Source organism: Erythrolamprus reginae, chromosome Z, assembly GCF_031021105.1.
Source record: "Erythrolamprus reginae isolate rEryReg1 chromosome Z, rEryReg1.hap1, whole genome shotgun sequence".
Classification (NCBI taxonomy): domain Eukaryota; kingdom Metazoa; phylum Chordata; class Lepidosauria; order Squamata; family Dipsadidae; genus Erythrolamprus; species Erythrolamprus reginae.
The window spans coordinates 131,074,586-131,095,542 of record NC_091963.1 but is presented as its reverse complement, the minus strand read 5'-3'; the positions used below and the strand labels follow the sequence as shown (position 1 = coordinate 131,095,542).

The window sequence follows — 20,957 nt, the reverse complement described above, 5'->3', positions numbered from 1 at the left end:
CGTCCTATAGTCTCTCCTATATATCATATATCTTCTCTTCTATCTCTTTTATCTCTTATATTTTCTGCTATTCTCTCTAGTTATATTTTACTCCTATATCTTCTCTTCTATACTCTCTTTGATACATTCTACTCGTATATACAGTGATCCCTCGAGTTTCGCAATCTCGATCTTCGCAAAACGCTATATCGCGATTTTTCCACCCGATGACGTCACTCTCTTCCTTCCTTTCTCATCTTTCTTTCTCTCTCTCTTTCTCTATCTTGCTTCTTCCTCTCTCACACTCTCTTCCTCCCTCTCTCATCTCTTTCTTTCCTTCTCTCTCTTTCTCTATCTCTCCCCCTCTTGCTGGCGGGCGGCGGGCGGCGGGCGGGGCGAGCGGGGGCATCAGCGAGGAGCCGGGGTTTCCCCTTTGCGTGGGCGGCTGGGAAACCCCGATCTTCGTCTGCTCGCTGCTGCTGCGCCGAGCAGATCAGCTGCTGGGCGGCCGAAGGAACCTTCCCTGGGTCTTCCCCCTCTTGCTGGCGGGCGGGCGAGCGGCGGGCATCATCGAGGAGCCGGGGTTTCCCCTTTGCGTGGGTGGCCGGGAAGACCCAGGGAAGGTTCCTTCGGCCGCCCAGCAGCTGATCTGCTCGGTAGCGCAGCAGGGAGGAGCCGAATCGGGGTTTCCCCTTTGCGTGGGCGGCGGGGAACGCAAACTCCACCATCTACGCATGCGCGGCCATAGAAAAAAGGGCGCGCATGCGCAGGTGGTGTTTTTACTTCCGCAACCCTACATCGCGAAAAATCGATTATCGCGAGGGGTCTTGGAACGGAACCCTCGCGATAATAGAGGGATCACTGTATTCTCTATAACCTTCATTGTGTATTATTGTGTATTGGACAAAACAAACAAATAAATAAATATCTGCTGGCAAGCAAGCTGTGTACTGTAGCTTAGCTCCAACGTGCATGTGTGTGCCGACCAGCTGATTTTTGGCTGTCATAGAGGCTCTCATAGGGCATTTTTGGCTTCCAGAAAGCCTCCGAGGGGGGGATGTGTAGGGCACTTTTACCCTCCCCCAGCTCCAGGGAAGCCTTTGGAGCCTGGGGAAGGCGATACACGAGCCTACTGGGCCCACTAGAAGTTGGGAAACAGACCGTTTCTGGCCTCTGGGTAGTCTGGGGGAAGCTGGTTTCTCCCTCGCCAGGCATTGAATTATGGGTGTGGGCACTCGCAAATGCGCAATAGTGCAAACGCATGCCCTTTTGGCACACGAGAGAAAAAAGATTCGCCATCAGTGGTGTAGGCATCCTGTTTGAGCAGGGAACTGGGTTTGACTAGATGACCTACAAGGTCCCTTCCAACTCTACTAATCTAATCTAATCTAATCTAATATGACTTCGCTTGTCAGAAGCCTGTTGAGAGGGTAGTAAATGGTGACCAGATAACCCCTGGATATGGCAGGTGTCATATGCACATGCCAGTTGCTGAAGGACCAGATTTTAAACAGGTTGACCATGAGGACACTGTGTCATAAGTGCAAGGGCTGGTTGCATGTCACTTTTTTCAGCACCTTTGTAACCTTGAATGGTTGCAAATCAAATGGTCATAAGTCAAGGATATCTGCAACTTTCTGGTGTAACATGTCATATTGCTTATAATGATGGACCTTCTATGTGTATCCATTTAGGTTTAATATTGTATTTTTCCTCATTATTTACACTATTATGGGATGCTTTTTTAATTTTCCAACCTTTTTTCCGGGTTGTGATTTTGATTATTTATTTATTTATTTATTTATTTTATTTATTTATTATTTAGATTTGTATGCCGCCCCTCTCCGAGGATTCCTTGAAAACAATGGGAAAAAAGAAAAGAATGGGAATGTTGAAAAAAAAAAGAAAGAGAAGAGGAAGAAAAATAATAGGGAAAAAAATAAGGAAAAGAGAACAAATGAGAGTAAGAAAATCATGGGGGTGAAAAAATAAAGAGGAAAAATTATAAAGAGAAAAACATATTAAATTTAAAACAATGGGAGAAAAAGAGGGAGGGATAAAGCAATGGAATATGGGTGGGGGGGGGGGTATTATGGACCCTAACCAGCCATAGCCCTGCTGTTTCTGGGGAGTTGGCAAGAGATTTTCCAGGGAAAATGCGATCCCCCCAAAAAGCAGGCTTCGTGAGGCTCCGGAGGGCCCCAATTGCAAATACCCCATCGCCGTTCCACCCACTCTCCGGCCACGGAGATCGCTCGTGGGAAAGCAGCAGCAGCAGTGTCTGGGCGTGCTCTTTTGGAGGGCTCGGAGCAGCAGGCTCTTCCCAACTCACCCCTCCCCAAAACTCCTAAACCCGGGAAGTGGGCTGCGTTTCAGGCTGTTACTAATTCTAGGACCCAGCTCCCTTGAAGCGTCGCGTTACCTGAACGCAGGACCTTTGCTTGCTCTCCCCGCCTGCTCTGCATTCACACGCGCTGAAAAGAGGCAGGCGTGACCATGCTTTAATGGAACGTGCTTAGAACAAGCTTGGTCTACTCTATACGTGCGGAGGTGCCTCCTGCTCCTCCGCTTGCTCAGCCATTCAGTCGCCTGCTGCCTTACCCACCCGGCACTCTCCCGCCGTACGCGTCCTGGCGCTTCTCTTGCGAGCCCTTCTCTGGCTTCCCAAAGCAGAAAGCGCGTCGCCCGTGGAGGTGATGAGACTAACCGCAATTTGAAGGGTGCCAGGTTGGGAAAGGCGGACCCTCCTCCATATACCTTCCAGTCTCCTCCTCCTCCTCTTTACTCTATTCCAACAACCCTCCTGCTTTTCCTCCCCCTTCCCTCCCCCCTTCCATCTGGAACTAATTATTCTCCCTGGGAAAGAAACTTTCAGGAAATTCCATCTTCGGGCTGGGTAAACCTTGGGATGGGTGGGAGGGGGGCGGGGATAGAGCGAGAGTCCCTTTCTCAGCAATGCGTTTTCCCTTCTGCCTCCTCTTCCTCCTCTTCCTCCTTTCCACGATCTACGCTCTCCCTCTGGGTCTCCTGGAAATCGATTATCTCCCATTTCTCCCCCCCCCCCATTTGTTTGTTTGTTGATCGCCTCGAGCGCTTGCAATTACTCGGTTTGGGATGTGCGTGAGTGTGTATAAGAGAGGGGGGGATGCTGCTTTAAGAAAAAAGACGGCTAGGGCAAAACTCCCCCCTTCGAGAAAGTGGGCGTGGCTTGCAAGACACACCCACTCCCTTTTTAACTACTAGCTTCCCGGAGCTGCCTCTTCTGGAAAGCGGTAAGCCGGATCATAGGCTGGCGGTGACGCTCCAGGTAAGAGCGCGTCGCCGGTATAACTGGGATTAATTGCTCCGTTTTGGGGTGGTGGGGAGGGAAAGAGAATAATCATAAGAAGAAGAAGCGGAGAAAGAGATTTGGAAGTCCTGGGCTGGGGAAGAAAGAAAGAAACCTTCCTGATATCTCAACAGATTAACGGGATTCTTGGGCTTGCTGGAAGGGGAGGGACGCGGGGTTTAGTGGATTAGAAACCGGTGTGGGAGCGCTTCAAGGTGATTGCAGAGAGGGGAGCGGCGCAGTTGCCGAAGGAGGACCGCTTCGCGTGGGGCAGCGCAGTACTAATGGGTCGCAGCCGAACAAAAGGCAGCCCGTGTCTGCGATTCGTGGCAGAAGGGAGTGGAGCCTAAAACAGAGAGTTCCAGCGGGTAAATGAAATTGTGGGGGTTTTTTTCTCTCCTGGGAGAAAGGCGTTGGTCTGCAGGACCCCCCACCCCGGTTTTGCCGTTTTGGCTGTGCCTACCTCGGAGAGAGGTGTGAGGTGTCCAGGTGGGGCGAGGTGGGGCGGGCTAGCGGTGGAGAAATGGGGCGTCTCAATACGTGGGAATGGTGAGCTGTGAGCCACCGGCGTGGAATTGAATCAATTCAAAAGGAACGGCAGAAAAGGCGTACAGTGAAGGCGAAACAAAGGGTGGAGGGCGTAAAACTGCAGGGACGCCAAAGCCTTCCCCCCACCCCCTTCCTCTCTCTCTGCTGGGCTTTCCTCCCTCTTTCTAAAGGTGAGTTAGGTCGAATTGCCTTTCTTCTGCACGGTTTTGGCCCTGCAGGGCAAGGATGATGGGAGCTGTAATCCACCCAAACTCGAGGTTAAGAAACGAGGACGAAGGTGTATCTGGTCCTTGTGCAACGGCTGTGTTTTCTCCCACCACCACAAAATCTTGAATATTGTACCATATTGTGGCATATTTTTTTTTGTGGCGTTGGGTTGGGGCAGGATGGAAAAATAAGTGGGGGAGTGGGGCAGGAATTAGGGCTCAGGGCATTTGGGAACCAGTGGATATTTTAAGTAGACGTGGGGCAGAAGTATACAGTACTTCTGCATTTTGGGGGCTCTCCAAAAGATTAGAAACTCAAGGCAGCTGGGCCCCAGGACTGACAGAATTATTGGGGCGGAGAATTGTGGATTTTCTAGTGAACTTCAATAACACTATGGTATCCTTGAGCTGTATGAAGCAAGGTTAGCCTGTGCCCCTAGGCAAAACCTGCCCTATTTGGGCTGAGGTCTATGCTCCCAGCCACACCTTTGAAGATTACAAGTTTGAAGCGTTTTCCTGATCTCTAGGGCAGCGGGAGGGAGCGGGGTCTACTGTATGTTATATAAATTGGGTTCTTTTATTGATTTATTGAAATGAGCACCATGTGATTCATTCTCCCCCTCCCTTCTTGCATAAGGCATTGATGGGCGAGATCATCCAAGGACATGGGGTGAGGTATCATCAATATGCGGATGATACCCAGCTTTACATCTCCACCCCATGCCCAGTCAACGAAGCGGTGGAAGTGATGTGCCGGTGCCTGGAGGCTGTTGGGGCCTGGATGGGTGTCAACAGACTCAAACTCAACCCGGATAAGACGGAGTGGCTGTGGGTTTTGCCTCCCAAGGACAACTCCATCTGTCCGTCCATTACCCTGGGGGGGGGGAATTATTGACCCCCTCAGAGAGGGTCCGCAACTTGGGCGTCCTCCTCGATCCAAAGCTCACATTAGAACAACATCTCTCAGCTGTGGCGAGGGGGGCGTTTGCCCAGGTTCGCCTGGTGCACCAGTTGCGGCCCTATCTGGACCGGGACTCATTGCTCACAGTCACTCATGCCCTCATCACCTCGAGGTTCGACTACTGTAATGCTCTCTACATGGGGCTACCTTTGAAAAGTGTTCGGAAACTTCAGATCGTGCAAAATGCAGCTGCGAGAGCAGTCATGGGCTTACCTAGGTATGCCCATATTTCACCATCACTCCGCAGTCTGCACTGGCTGCCGATCAGTTTCCGGTCACAATTCAAAGTGTTGGTTATGACCTTTAAAGCCCTTCATGGCATTGGACCAGAATATCTCCGAGACCGCCTCCTGCTGCACGAATCCCAGCGACCAATTAGGTCCCACAGAGTGGGCCTTCTCCGGGTCCCGTCAACTAAGCAATGTCGGTTGGCGGGCCCCAGGGGAAGAGCCTTCTCTGTGGCGGCACCGGCCCTCTGGAACCAACTCCCCCCGGAGATTAGAACTGCCCCTACTCTTCCTGCCTTCCGTAAACTTCTTAAAACCCACCTTTGCCGTCAGGCATGGGGGAATTGAAACATCTCCCCCTGGGCACGTTTAATTTATATATGGTATGCTTGTGTGTGTGTCTGTTAGTATATGGGTTTTTTTTAAAAATCTTTAAAATTTTAAATTGTTTGATTACTTATGATTTGTTTCTACATGTTGTGAGCCGCCCCGAGTCTTCGGAGAGGGGCGGCATACAAATCCAAGTAATAAATAATAAATAAATAAATAAATTGATCCCCCCCCCCGTTTTAATGTTGCTGCTGTCCGTTAGGTCACTTTCACATGAAAATTGGATTAACCATGTTAGGCACATACTAGACGGTCAACCTTGTTTTGTAGCTTCTATTTTTGCTCTAGTCTGGCCTACCTCACAGGGTTGTTGTGGGGGAAAAGAGGAAGAAAGCACTGAGCACACTGAGTAATTCACCTGAAGGGCTCCTGAAGGATATAAATTTGATAATGAAATAAACAAATCCTTACTGGGTTTTTATAGTTAGACCAATTGCTTTCAGCAGCCAAAATTGTCTCGAGAAAGTCTATAGATAGAGCTGGTCACAGTGGCCATTTCTCGCTAGACTCTGTATTCAAAGAGCTACTTCTCCTGTATAGGGAAGTTCTATTTAACTATAGAAAGTCATCAACTATGGTTATGTTAGTAACATCGTTAAGTGAACCTGGTTTCCCCATTGACTCTGCTTGTTGCAAAAGGGAAGTGCGTAACTCCATGACACTGCAACCGTCATAAATATAAATGCCAAGCATCCAAATTTTCATCATGTAACCATGGAAATGCTACAATGGTCATAAGTGTGAAAAATGGTCACAAGTCACTTTTCAGTCCTATTGTAACTTTGGTCAGTCACTAACTAACAAGTGTTAGTAAGTTGAGAACAACTTGTACTCTAATAACCGATGATTTATAGGTACACCTCAACTTACAACCATTTGTTGAGCAATCATTTAAAGTTGCAACAGCACTGCAAAAAATGATTTGTGACCGGTCCACACAGTTAGAACCATTGAAACATCCCCACAGTCGCTTGAGCACTGAACAACTGGCATGTATTTATGAGGGTGGCATTGTCCCAAGTCATGGGATGGCCATCTGCATTTTTTTTCAGCTGGTTTCTGACAAGTCAATGGGGCTTTGGCTGGATTTGCTTGAGCACAGAATTCATTTAACTGAGTTGATTCACTTAATAACCATGGCATTATAAAATTGGGCATGTCTCACTTAAAAACCTGTGCAGTGGTGCCTCTACTTAAGAACTTAATTTGTTCCGTGACCAGGTTCTTAAGTAGAAAAGTTTGTAAGTAGAAGCAATTTTCCCATAGGAATCAATGTAAAAGCAAATAATGCATGCAAACCCATTAGGAAAGAAATAAAAGCCCAGAATTTGGGTGGGAAGAGGAGGAGGAGGACAGTCGCTGTAGAAGGAAGAAAGTGAGGTGAGGGGAATTTAAAAAAATACAAATGCAAAATTTTCAGACTTATTTTTTAAAAAGAGGTACTTTGAGGCGGCAAGGAGGAGCACGCACCCGGCAGGAGGCTGCCTCCCACCCACTGCGCCAGAGAGAGAAACCCAGGGGGAATGGCAGGAAACTGGCTGGGCCTTTGAGCCGCTCTCAAATATCCTAGGAAATTCTTCCGTGACCAGGTTCTTAAGTAGAAAATGGTTCTTAAGAAGAGGCAAAAAATCTTGAACACCTGGTTCTTATCTAGAAAAGTCCTCAAGTAGAGGCTAGCATAGTCTTTCTTATGTTTTTGAATGGAGTAATTAGGTCTAAGTGAAAATGAGTTCTCAAGAGTAACGTGGTGAAACAGGGCATGTTGTTTGCTGCTTATAAAAAAAAGAAGGCCATCCCAGGGCATGCTTTGTAAACTGCACGGAGTGTGGAACTGAATTTCAATGTTCTGACCGCTCGACCAGATTTGCACCCTGGCTTATGACCAATATCATAGGCAAAACAATTTTAGGAGAAAATCTCCAGCTCGCCTAAATTCAGCCTTTGGCTTTTAATTAGAGATGCCAAACAAACCACTTTGGAGAAAAGTGTTGCTGCTTAGCACCTCAGCATGGAAAAAGAAACAAGACATTAAACTTCGGCACAAGCCAAGAGCAATGAAATTTGAAAACCTGTTTATCACTTTACTTGCCACAGCAAATGGTTTCTTTAGTGTAGGATGGATAACATCTGGAAAATAATGCTGGCTGGGATATGGTGGTTGCTTGGAAGGAAATGCTGGTTTGTTCTGCATTCTCAGTTCAATCCAAGGTGATCCGATCCCAGGATCTATTGGATGAAACTCTGAACGTGATCTTTATATGGTAATATTGCTGGGGGGTTTTGCAGAATCAATTTGGTATGTGAACATCCAGTACAATATCTGTGACCTGTGTGTATGTGGATGGAAATTCGATGGCCCATAACTTTCCTGCATATCTACAAGGGCAGTCCTCGATTTAAACTGACTCGTATTTATGATGGTTGAAATGTCCCAGGGCCATGTGATCTCCTTTTTCAATTTCTGACAAATAAAATCAACGGAGGAAGCCAGAATCACTTAACAACTATGTTACTAATTAAACAGTTGAAATGATTCACTTAACAACTGTGGCTAGAAAGGTTGTAAAATAGGGCAAAACTCACTTAATAAATGTATCACTTAGCAACATAGAGTTTGGGCTCAATTGTGGTTCTATGTCAAGGACTATCTATTATTGATGGGCGAACCCAACGGTGTTCGGGTTTGGCAAGTTCGGATGAACTTCACGCAAAGTTCGGCCAAACCCGAACCTGAACGGTCCGTGGCACCAAAGCTCTGCCCCCGGAATCCCATCATTTTTTATTTTAACGGATTTATTATTTTTATTTTTATTTTTACGAAAAAGGACGCCGCAGCAGCAGCGCAAGCAAAGGGAGGTCCTTTCACGTAATTTTTTTAAAAAAAATTTACGTGAAAAGACCTCCCTTTGCTTGCAGCGCCGCTGTGGCATTCTTTTTCATAAAAATATTTTTTTATATATATGAAAAGACCTCCATTTGAAGGAGCTGGGGAATCCCTCCCACGAAAAGATTCCAGGGGGGGGCTTTGATGTCACGTATACCGGCAGGTTGCTAAGGATGCCAAGGTGATCACCTTGGCGTCCTTAGCAACCTGCCAATATACGTGATGTCAAAGCTCCGCCACCCGGAATCTCTTCGTGGGATTCCCCAGCTCCTTTTGTGCCTCCCGACCGGTCGACAGCTCCCCGGTGTTCGCCTTCCTCCTCCTCCTCTTCTCACCACCAGTGCCCGGCTCCTCCTCCTCTTCTCAGCAGATGACAGCTGGGCAGTGGCTTTCGCGGTGTTCAACATGAACGCCAAACCGAAGCATGCCGAACACCACAAAATTTGGTTTGGACCTGAATTGTGCGGGTTCGGTTTGCCCAACACTACTACCTATGGAATTTCTGTAGATTTCTAATTCCTAATATCCTGTGTTTGCAACTTCAGCTTATAAGATCATAATGACCATGCACCCCAAAATGAGATTAGGATGATTCTATAGTATAGATTTTGTTAGTATACTGTATGTAACCATGTTGGATATATTGCAATATCCAACATGGTTACATACAGTATACTAACAAATATAACAAATATACAGAAGCTAACAATGTAAGTTAAGGACTGTACTTTTAAGAAATATTTACTGGTTGCCCATAAGAGGGAGCCGTTACACTTGGGGGAGTTTATACTAGAGATATTTGTATTTGCTGTGTGTATATTTTGCTGTGTGCATATTATTAGGATTATATGCGTATGACATTTGGACTGTGTAACTACTATTGATTATTTGCCTATCTGTAAATAATAATATTGTTCTATTTTGTACTAAGTCTGATTCATTGACTGACTAACCCACATTGCTACATTAAGCCTATTTAAAGTTTGTTGAAGGTTTATTACCTAGACATTTTAACAGATTTGATGACTAGGAGATGGCTGTTTTGCCTAATAAATCAAAACTAGCCCTTGTCCTTGACTAATAATCAGGGGTGAAATGCTCCCGGTTTGTTCATGTGTCGGAGAGCCAGTCGCGAGGGGAGCACGAGGCTCCACCCACCTGTGTCTGGGCATGTAGGTGGAGCCTCATGCTCCTTTCGCAACTGATTCTCCTATGACCAATAGGCACCAGTGAACTGGGAGCCTTTCACCCCTGCTAATAACCATTGGTTTAGTGACCATCCGAAGTTACAATAGTACTGAAAAAAACCCCAACAGCTGGTCATTGCACTTACACGCCCCACAGTCACAGGACCAAAATTGGGATACTTGGCAATGTGCAAGCATGGTCCCACAGAGTGGGCCTTCTCCGGGTCCCATCAACTAAACAATGTCGGTTGGCGGGCCCCAGGGGAAGAGCCTTCTCTGTGGCGGCCCCGACTCTCTGGAACCAGCTCCCCCCAGAGATTAGAACTGCCCCTACCCTCCTTGCCTTTCGTAAACTCCTTAAAACCCACCTTTGTTGTCAGGCGTGGGGGAACTGAAATATCTCCCCTGGGCCCATACAATTTATGTATGGTATGCTTGTGTGTATGTCTGTTTAATAATGGGGTTTTAAAAAATATTTTAAATTGTAAATTTATTAGATTTGTTATAAACTCTTTTTTATTGTGCTGTGAGCCGCCCCGAGTCTACGGAGAGGGGCGGCATACAAATCTAATAAACATAAACATAAATATTAGGGGCATCCCGGGGTTATTTGACCTCCAAATTGGCTTCCAACAAGCAAAGTCAATAAGGAAGCTTGATTTGCTTAATGACCATGCGATTCACTTAACAACTGCAGTGATTCACTTAACAACCATGGGGAAAAAGGGTCATAAAATTATGCAGAACTCATTTGCCCAATCTGGTATTCTCTAAACTAAGGATCCCCAATCATGGTCTGTTGACCAACACTGGGCCACAGCATGCCAGAAACCAGGCCACCCAAACAAGCAAAGCCCCATCCGAAAGATACAGGCAGTACATGAAACCATTCTGTTCTACTCCACTGCTCTAAGCCACAAAGGAGGCGCTTTGAGAGCTGTGTGCCATGAAATTTCATTTTAATGTGTGCCGATTAGTGTACATTAAAAATGACAATAACATTATTCTAATATCTATCACCCAGGCTTGCTACAAGGGATTTGCAGTCCCCCAGTCTGGAGCATTCTAGATTGAATATCTAATTTGACTCTAATTAAAGCAGGGCTATCCAACTTTAGCAAACTTTAAGATCTATGAACTTCAGTTCCCAGAATTTCCTAGCCAGCATAGTTGGCTGGGGAATTCTGGAGTTGAAATCCAAAGGTTTTTAAAGTTGCTGAAGATGAACAGCTCTGTGTTTAGGTCCATGGCTGATGCACCTCTGTGTAGGTCAGGGGTAGTGAACATTGGCTCTTCTATGACTTGTGGACTTCAACTCCCAGAATTCCTGACTCAATCATGATAGCACAGGAATTCTGGGAGTTGAAGTCTTCATGTCAGAGAAAAACCAAGTTTGCCTACCCCTGGACTAGACTGTCTGAAATTCTGTATAAAAGGGCTGGGTGTCAGACAGAGCCTTTGCTGGGTTGTAAATATTTGCCAAATAAAGTCCTAGTTTTAGACAATGGGCCCAATTCCCGGCCTTTAGCAGAATGGGATCAGATATGCCCTTTGCTCATCATTCCATCCCTCCAGCAATCGTCAAGAGCAGAGAATGGTGAGATCAGCAAAATAAGTTTTTTCACGCATGGGCCCAGGCCAGGGGTAGGCAAAGTTGGCTCTTCCATGGCATGTGGACTTCAACTTCTAGAATTCCTGAGCTAACATGATTGGCTCAGGAATTCTGGGAGTTGAAGTCCACAAATCATAGAAGAGCCAATGTTCCCTACCCCTGACCTACACAGAGGTGCATCAGCCATGGACCTAAACACAGAGCTGTTCAACTTCAGCAACTTTTAAAACCTTTGGATTTCAACTCCAGAATTCCCCACCCAACCATGCTAGCTAGGAAATTCTGGGAACTGAAGTTCATAGATCTTAAAGGTTGCTAACGTTGGATAGCCCTGCTTTAATTAGAGTCAAATTAGATATTCAATCTGGAATGCTCCAGACTGGGGGACCGCAAATCCCTTGTAGCAAGCCTGGGTGATAGATATTAGAATAATGTTATTGTCACTTTTAATGTACACTAATCGGCACACATTAAAGTGAAATTTCATGGCACACAGCTCTCAAAGCGCCTCCTTTGTGGCTTAGAACAGTGGAGTAGAACAGAATGGTTTCATGTACTGCCTGTCTCTTTCAGATGGGGCTTTGCTTATTTGGGTGGCCTGGTTTCTGCATGCTGTGGCCCAGTGCTGGTCACAAGTCCTCAAGTCATAGAAGAGGCAACTTTGTCTACTCTTGGCCCAATGATCAGCAAACCTGAATTGATAAATTTTTATTAGTGCAGCATATCAGACCATGAGTTCAAGTCCCACTTTAGCTTCATCTTACCTCACCTCAAGGGGAAAATAGGAGGAGAAACATATACTGGCTTTTTTTCACTGCCTTGAATTATTTGTAACAATAATAAAGGTGGGCCATTAATCAAAATCAAATCCTAGACATGAGCAGTCCCGGCATTTTTCTCCAAAGAGAAATAGTTTTAATTCATTTTCCTTACTAACTCTTTCAAGATGTTCTATCCTCCTTCGGTGTTTTTCTCCTCTTCTTTGAGAAGGTGGGGCATTTCAAAATAACCAATAGGGATTACAACTTTTTATTCTCTGCGGAGATATTTGAGGCCCAAGGTCATCTCATTAAAAGGTTGATGTTAACAACAGGGCATTTGTTCTACTGCTGTGTTGTTTCCTTTAAAACAAAAAGATATTCAAGTTAGGCAGAGTTGAAAGGTGCCAGGTGATATATTCCTACCCCTGCATTAGGCTAACCGTAGTTTATTTTAATCTTAGGTTTAACCTAACGGTATCCATTTTTATAGGGCTAATAAAACAGGAAAAATAAATAAATAGATAAATGATCAAGTATGCCAGTTCAGGTGACTGGAGGGTTGAAATTCCCCTCTCTGCTTGCTAGAACTTCTTAAAATCGATTTAAACTATATGTGAAATGCTCCAAACTTGACTACAAAAAATACGACTTCAGCAACAGAGTAATCAACGCCTGGAATGCACTACCTGATTCTGTGGTTTCTACTCCTAACCCCAAAACCTTTAACCTTAGACTATCTACAATTGATTTCTCCCCCTTTCTAAGAGGTCTGTAAGGGGCGTGCATAAGTGCACCATTGTGCCTACTGTCCCTGTCCTATTGTCTACTTTTTATCATTACTTATCTAATGTTTTATATGTACAAATTATCACCCTATAATTGTTTGACAAATAAATAAATAAAATAAAATAAAAAGAAGTCAACCTGAGCATGCAGAAATGAAGGCCTTCCTCAACTCTCTGGGGGGAAAAAAGATATAAATAAATAGATCAAGAAAGATGCTGAGATGGTGGAGGAATGTGGTAGAAGGGGGCTACAGAGACCCCTAGCTGTCTCTTGCTCACCTTTTGATCTCGTTATCCGTTCCTTGTTTTGTCCACTCTGAAATATAAGCTTTGAACCTGATGTTCAGTAACAGAGATAAAAAAAAAATCCTCAGGGAGATTTATGGCTATTTGCACTAACCTCTTTCACCCCTGTGTTCCATACACCATCTCAGATCTGCCTTCCCATTTTTTTAAAAAGAAAAACATAACAAATCTTCAGAGCAATCGCTCTTCCCCTCTTCAACCATTCATCTTTTAGTCTGTTCTTTTCCTTAATCTCACCCTCTTTCTGTCTCCAACACTACATCAATCCATTGGAATGCAGGGGCAGTAAGCCAACTATGTTTGTCAACTCATGATTTGAGTTAATTGCTCAATTAAGAGGGAAAAAAATAATATTCTAAATAGTCTGGGCTGATTCATTTATCTGTGGGTTTCTTGACCCATTCTCCAAAAGGAAAAAAAAGAGCTTCTTGGTCAGAAGCAAAATATCACTGGCAAAAAACCTTTGTATTATAGTTTTATTTCTGTTCTGGTCAATTCAAGGTTTGGTTTAAGCAATGAGGAAAGGTTCTCCAAACATGTGCAGAGTATAGTCTTCAACTTACCACAGTTTGTTTAGTGAGCGTTCAAAGTTGCAATGGGTATTTATGACCGTTTTTCACAGTTATAGCTTTTGCCAGCATCCCATGATCAAAATTCAGATACGTGGCAACTGGTTCATATTTATGACCGTTGCTGTGTCCCAATGTTATGTGATCACCTTTTGCGACATACTGGAAAGCAAAGTCAATGGGGAAGCCAGATTCACTTAACAACCGGCATACTAATTTATCAATTGATAAGTGATTTACTTAATTGTGGCAAGAAATGGGACAAAACTCACTTAATAAACATCTCAGTATTACAAATTTTGGGGCTCAGTTGTATTCATAAATTGAGGACTACTTGTATTTGATCAAAGCCTTAATCTTTCTATGTGCACCATAATGTAAGAGGCACTTTAAAAAGAAACTAACAAATGTCTCATTTAACAACATAAATTTTGGCTTCAATTATAGTTCTAAGTCTAGGACTATCTGTATGCTGGGTTATATAGTAACTAACTGCAGTTGTCATAAACCATGAATATGTTTGTTTAGTTTCTTAGTCCATCTTTCTACTAAAAGTAGCAATTTAAGACAGCTAATGATGAGATTATAAGAAAGCTATAATTAAAAACCTGGATAAAAGCAATTTTTTAAACAACTCTTAAAAATGGCTGGCATGTTGGAAGGAAATGCTCTGATTTTTTTTTTTTTTTTTGCCTGTGTAGACTTTTATTTATGAAGAGTTTCACATTGAAAGCTAATTATCATTGGCCATTTTTCTCTATTTTCTTTCTCTAATTTTCTCACCACTATTGGGTTCCTTAAAATGCACATGAGATGCTAAAAAATCATGAATTATGTTTCATGCTGATCAACAGAATGTGTCTCTGCTTGGCAAAACAGGATTTAAACCAGGATATATTTTAAATGCTGATCTATACAACATGTCATGAATTGTTATTAATGTGTTTATTGCATTGTATTGGAATGGTGATTCAAGCATCACTCTTTGTCTCTGTGATTTAGGTACAAATATGTACACATGTACATACATAGAGACATTTTTCTTTAAAAAAAAACACCTGACTTAAAGCCTCTGTTACTATGTTTAAAACACTTCCGAGGATATTCTTAAATTAAGAAATATTTGAAACATAAAGTATCTATAGCAGGGGAGTTGTCAAATTTGTTGCCACTGCCACCACACCAAAGAACTGGCGTTACCTGGGAAAGATGTAGATGTAGAACAATGCAAATTTTTGTGCTGTCATATCTTCAGAACCCATGTTGAGGATGAACTGGAAAGTTAAGGAGGGGGACACAAAGTAGAGATGTATGTTTGTAAGTTTTAGTTCTAGAAGATTAGAGCTGCGTTTCCCAACCTTGGCAACTTGAAGATATTTGGACTTCAACTCCCAGAATTCCCCAGCCAGCATTCGCTGGCTGGGGAATTCTGGGAGTTGAAGTCCAAATATCTTCAAGTTGCCAAGGTTGGGAAACACTGGACTACAGAACTTGGCTCGGTCTGTAAAGGTATGCCTCCTTAGCCAGCCACTTCTTAAATTTCTGACTATCTCTGTTAGTGGTTCTACACCAGTGAGGGGCTACCCAAATTTTTACTACCACACTGTGGGCGTGGCTTATGCAGGACATCCTGCATTTTCTTTCAACATCTTTCAGTGCAAATTGGCTGCTCTGGGGTAGAGCTCAATTTTTGCTACCCCATTGTGTACCCCCCAGTCCGGGCATTAGCCCACTCCTGTTCTACACTTTTGATCTCCTTCAAGAATACCTGTATAGGTATATACAGGTAACCCTTGACATACAGTCAGTAATTTAGCAACCATTCAAAGTTATAACATCATTATTTAAAAAATGACTTAGAGATGGTCTTCGTACTCAACAACCACCACATGACCCCCAGCATCATGTGATCAAAATTTTGGTGTTTAACAACCGCCCTGTTTACGATAGTTGCAGCATCCCGAAGTCATACAATCTGCCATTTGCAACTTTTCCAGTTGGCTTCCAACAAGTAAAATCAATGAGGGAAGCCAGATTCGCTTAACGACCACATGATTCACTGAACAACTACAAAACTTTGAAACATAAGAAACATAGAAGTCTGACGGCAGAAAAAGACCTCATGGTCCATCTAGTCTGCCCTTATACTATTTCCTGTATTTTATCTTAGGATGGATATATATTTATCCCAGGCATGTTTAAATTCAGTTACTGTGGATTTACCAACCACGTCTGCTGGAAGTTTGTTCCAAGCATCTACTACTCTTTCAGTGAAATAATATTTTCTCATGTTGCTTTTGATCTTTCCCCCAACTAACTTCAGATTGTGTCCCCTTGTTCTTGTGTTCACTTTCCTATTAAAAACACTTCCCTCCTGAACCTTATTTAACCCTTTAACATATTTAAATGTTTCGATCATGTCCCCCCTTTCCCTTCTGTCCTCCAGACTATACAGGTTGAGTTCATTAAGTCTTTCCTGATACGTTTTATGCTTAAGACCTTCCACCATTCTTGTAGTCCATCTTTGGACCCATTCAGTTTTGTCAATATCTTTTTGTAGATGAGGTCTACAGAACTGAACACAGTATTCCAAATGTGGTCTCACCAGCACTCTATATAGCAGGATCATAATCTCCCTCTTCCTGCTTGTTATACCTCTAGCTATGCAGCCAAGCATCCTATTTGTTTTTCCTACCGCCCGACCACACTGCTCACCCATTGTGAGACTGTCAGAAATCACTACCCCTAAGTCCTTCTCTTCTGAAGTTTTTGCTAACACAGAACTGCCAATACAATACTCAGATTGAGGATTCATGGCAATTCATGCAATCATGGCAAAAAGGTTGAGTGTAAAATTAAGTGTGAATCATTTAATAAATTTAGAACAGAAATTCTGCTCCCAATCGTGGTCATAAGTTGAGGACCGTGCAAACATGGTTTCCACGTGGCTGTTTTTTTATTTCCCATACAGCTGTCAAGTTTCTTTGGCAAAAGTGAAGGTGAGGTTAGCTCAGCCATCCTTGTCTAACTAGTATCTGTGTGTGTGTGTGTGTGTGTGAAACACATGCCAGTACGTGTCACTTCACTTTTCAAACCTAACATTTAGAGACTCTCCTTTCACATATCTGCATTATCTGTCATTTGGTTCTTAGCCGGGTTTCCGAATATGCCAACCAAACCATGGAATTCAGGAATGTGCTAAACTTTATACAAAGTTAGAAATTGTTTATTTTCCCCCTAATGTGTGGGTATGCGTTTAAACTTCCTGCCCGGGGATAATATTTGTTTTGGCTTTTGGCTCCCAGTTCCTTTCTTACAATATCCTCTGTGGCGCAGTTTGGATTTTAATGGTGTTCCTGACATTTGCGATATTTTCTTTCTTGTTCAGGTATAAATAACGTACTTTCTGGGCCGCCACCCAAGAAGAGGTGGGGGGAACGCTGGTGAAGGAGGAGGGAGAAAAGGAAAAGAGAGTCGGAGAGGTGGACAAATGAAAGGGAAGAAAAAGAAATTTTCCGGGGATTTCTGAGAACTCGAAGCAAACTTCCCGGACATTGCTGGACAAAAGTGGAACAGGATCCAACTTTGAATGCTGGGAGGATATTGAGTGGGTTGTGATTTTTTTTTTTTGTGGGTTCCTTTGGCACGGCCCCTTGGCGGAGGCAGCGGATTGGGGTGACTACAAAAGCAGGAAGAGAGTCGGGACGTTGCTCTGAGTCATTTGAGGTGTGGGAAAAAGGCAGCTGCCCTGCTCCTTTTACCAAAGGTAAGTTTGCTAACTTAAAAGACCTGCTTTCCCCCCCCCCCCTTTATCTTTCGGCGCCTGGGGAACTCTGGCCGGGCAGTTGAAGAAAGACATGTGTTGAACCATCTGACATCTCTCCTGGCTGGCTGCAGGGAATTGGTGTTGCGGTGGGGATGGGATGGCGGTGTGTGTGTGGGATTCTGACTGTATCTTGGGCTGTAGTAAAACAAGCCAGCCAGGAACTGGGACTCATTAGCCCCCTACTATAGAGTGTGACTTAAGATGGCTAGCGGATGAGCTGGAACTGCAGCAGGGGATCGTAGGTTCAAAATGAGACCCTGGGAGTTCAGAGAGCTGAAAAAGAAACTAATTGTGTGTCTCATTTCACCTGGAGAGCTAACCTAACCTGGTGGGCAATGCAGGCATCGGGGAAAAGGATGATCTCTTCGGATAGCTCTCTTCTCTAAAGCTGGGGGTAAACTGACCTTTAATCTCGGCACAAGGATTAAAAGGAAACTTGGGGGTGTGGCAGCACAAAGTCTTGTCTGTGGTGTGTGTGTGTGTGTGTGTGTGTGTCTGGAGGGGAAGGAATAAGTGAGGGGGTCATAAATCAAACCGGGGCCAGGTTGAAAACACGACACAAGAGCGGGGGCTGCGGCTAAGCTACATTAACCCCACCAGCTACAGATCTCTGCCTTGATTTCATGGGATTTTTCTACTGGCATCTCAAAACTTTCAAGGCAACCCCCCTCCACCTCTCTTCCCCACACCCCCCCACTGTTTTGAGGTTCAGCTCTTGAACAACCTAGTTCAGTGATGGTGGACCTATGGCACGGGTGCCCCAGGGGGCAAGCGGAACCATATCTGCTGGCACACCAGCCGTTGTCCTAGCTCAGCTCCAATGTGCATGTGTGTACTGGCCAGCTGATTTTTGGCTTGCACAGAAGCTCCGGGAGGGCGTTTTTGGCTTCCAGAGAGCCTCCAGGGGGATGGGAGAGGGCGTTATACCCTCCTCAGGCTCCAGGGAAGCCTTTGGAGCCTGGGGAGGGCAAAACGTGAGCTTACTGGGCCCATCAGAAGTTGGGAAACAGGCCATTTCTTGCCTCCTTGGGGGCTCCTGGTGGCAGGGAAGCTGTTTTCACTCTCCCCAGGCATTGAATTATGGGTGTGGGCACTTGCGCATGGGCGACAATGCTGACACACGCTCTTTCAGCACCAAAGGGAAAAAAAGGTTCGCCATCACTAACCTAGTTCTTAAGAAGATCCCTGATATAAAATGCCCTCTTGTTCCTTCTAGATCCTTTCTTCTGTGGTTCCCTAGATTTTTCTCCTGGTCCACCAACTTTCCCCTTGAAATCCCAATTCAGGTTGTTGTTTTTAGCCCAATATTCCTTTAGATATCCTTTTTCCCTTTAAGGACCCCAGAATGCATTCTTCTAACTCATTCTCCGCTTCCTGCTTGCTGGGTGTAGCTCCTTTTCTAGATTAAATACAGAATATGAGGCCCTTCTCCACACAGTTGTAGTTTCTCTGCTCCGTCAGCGTTAGAAAAATCCCACCAGAATCCCACCACCCCTGCCCGAGTGCCCAACTGTTTCCTTCATCCCAGCTGTGCTAAAGCATTTACAAAAGGATTTGTGTTAATTTTTTTTTTTGGGAAGGAAATTCCGTCATTGTCCTCTGGGGCTGGTAACCATATCTGTCATCCGCACACAGAGAGGGGAAGGATGGAAGGAAAAGGAATAGATATATTTTCCCAAGAGACCTTTTAGAATAAGCCTGCCTGGGATCATGCCAAGATCATGTCAGATCCAGTGGTTCTGATTCTCAGCTGTTCCCCGCCTCATATTTTTTGTATGCCCTTGTGATGTGTTTTTGTGGTAGGCAGCCAACGTGCCATTCCTGAATGCTGGGATTCTGCTGAAAAGCATTTTTTTAAAAAAAAACCCACACCAAATGCAAGTTTCTTGTCCACAAGCTGCACAAAGCCTCCCTACAGGCAGACCTCAAGTGGCCGCTGAGAGCTTCGAGCAAAAAGCTTTGAAAGGAAAATAGACTTATTCGATAAAAGTTTGTTTGATCTGATAACTAAGGCTTTCAGCTTGAAAATGTGTGGACTTTCAAATGGCCATAATTCCTCAGCAGGGCTACTTTATTTCCCCAGCCAGATTGCCCCAAAATTAGAAGCACTGGTTTAAAGGTTGTTCATTCTCAAAGGTAATTTGCCTATCCACTGTTTTGTGAATGTCATGCTTCCCACAAATACATTTATTTTATTTATTTATTTTGTCCAATACATAATACACATTGAAGAGAATAGATATGTAATAATATAAATAAAAGAATAGAAGAAAAGATATAAAAGTATAGGAGAACATATTTGAAAGGAAGAAAAGATAAATGAGATAAGGAGAGACAATTGGACAGGGGACGGAAGGCACGCTGGTGCACTTATGCACGCCCCTTACTGACCTCTAAGGAACCTGGACAGGTCAATTGTGGATAGTCTAAGGGAAAAATGTTGGGGGTTAGGAGTTGACACTATTGAGTCTGGTAATGAGTTCCACGCTTCGACAACTTGGTTGCTGAAGTCATATTTTTTACAGTCAAGTTTGGAGCGGTTAATATTAAGTTTAAATCTGTTCCGTGCTCTTGTGTTGTTGCGGTTGAAGCTGAAGTAGTCATTGCCAGGTAGAACATTGCAGCATATGATCTTGTGGGCAATACTTAGATCGTGTTTTAGGCAGCATAGTTCTAAGCTTTCTAGACCTAGGATTGATAGTCTGCTTTCATAGGGTATTCTGTTTCGAGTGGAGGAGTGAAGGGCTCTTCTGGTGAAGTATCTTTGGACATTTTCAAGCGTGTTGATGTCCAAGATGTGGTATGGGTTCCAGACAGATGAACTGTATTCAAGGATGAGTCTGGCAAAACTTTTGTAGGCTCTGGTGAGTAGTGTGAGATTGCCAGAGAAGAAGCTGCGTAGGATCAGATTAACAACTCTAGAAGCCTTTTTTGGCGATATTGTTGCAGTGGGCTTTGGCACTTAGATCATTTGATATTAATATTCCAAGGTCTTTTACTGAGTGGGGGTTGGCTGTGAGATTTTGTTTATTCAGTTTATACATGAAGTTCGGATTCTTTTTGCCGATGTGGAGGGTAGAACATTTGCTGGTTGATATTTGAAGTTGCCATTTTTTAGACCAATGTGAGACAAAGTCGAAGTCTTTTTGGAGAGTAGATGTGTTGTCCGTGGTGTTGAAAAGTTTTACATCGTCGGCGAAAAGAACACAGTTGCTTGTGATATGATCGCAGAGGTCATTGATGTAGAGAATGAATAGAGTAGGTCCTGGTATGCTGCCTTGGGGAACGCCACTTTTAACCGGGACAGGGGTGGAAATGGCGCTTCCAATTTTCATATGGCTTTCTCAAGATAGTCCCTTCGCCCCATCCCTACTGCTCTCAATGTTA

At 44.2% G+C, this 20,957-nt stretch overlaps 1 protein-coding gene across 5 annotated transcripts in view; it reads left to right on the top strand.

The window, feature by feature from the left end:
* Positions 1-2,650: 2,650 nt before the first annotated feature.
* The window catches only part of CDC42EP5 (CDC42 effector protein 5), a 33,005-nt gene continuing 14,698 nt past the window's right edge, over positions 2,651-20,957 (top strand). Inside the window, exons 1-2 of one of the 5 annotated variants that reach the window (XM_070729915.1) lie at positions 2,651-2,672; positions 17,133-17,510. The gene's annotated coding sequence lies outside the window, so the exon portion shown is untranslated. Of the gene's footprint in view, positions 2,673-3,189; positions 3,287-3,435; positions 3,676-3,857; positions 4,027-17,132; positions 17,511-20,957 lie in introns of those variants that run through there. The other 4 variants (XM_070729913.1, XM_070729911.1, XM_070729912.1 and 1 more) reach the window with 4 other exon arrangements.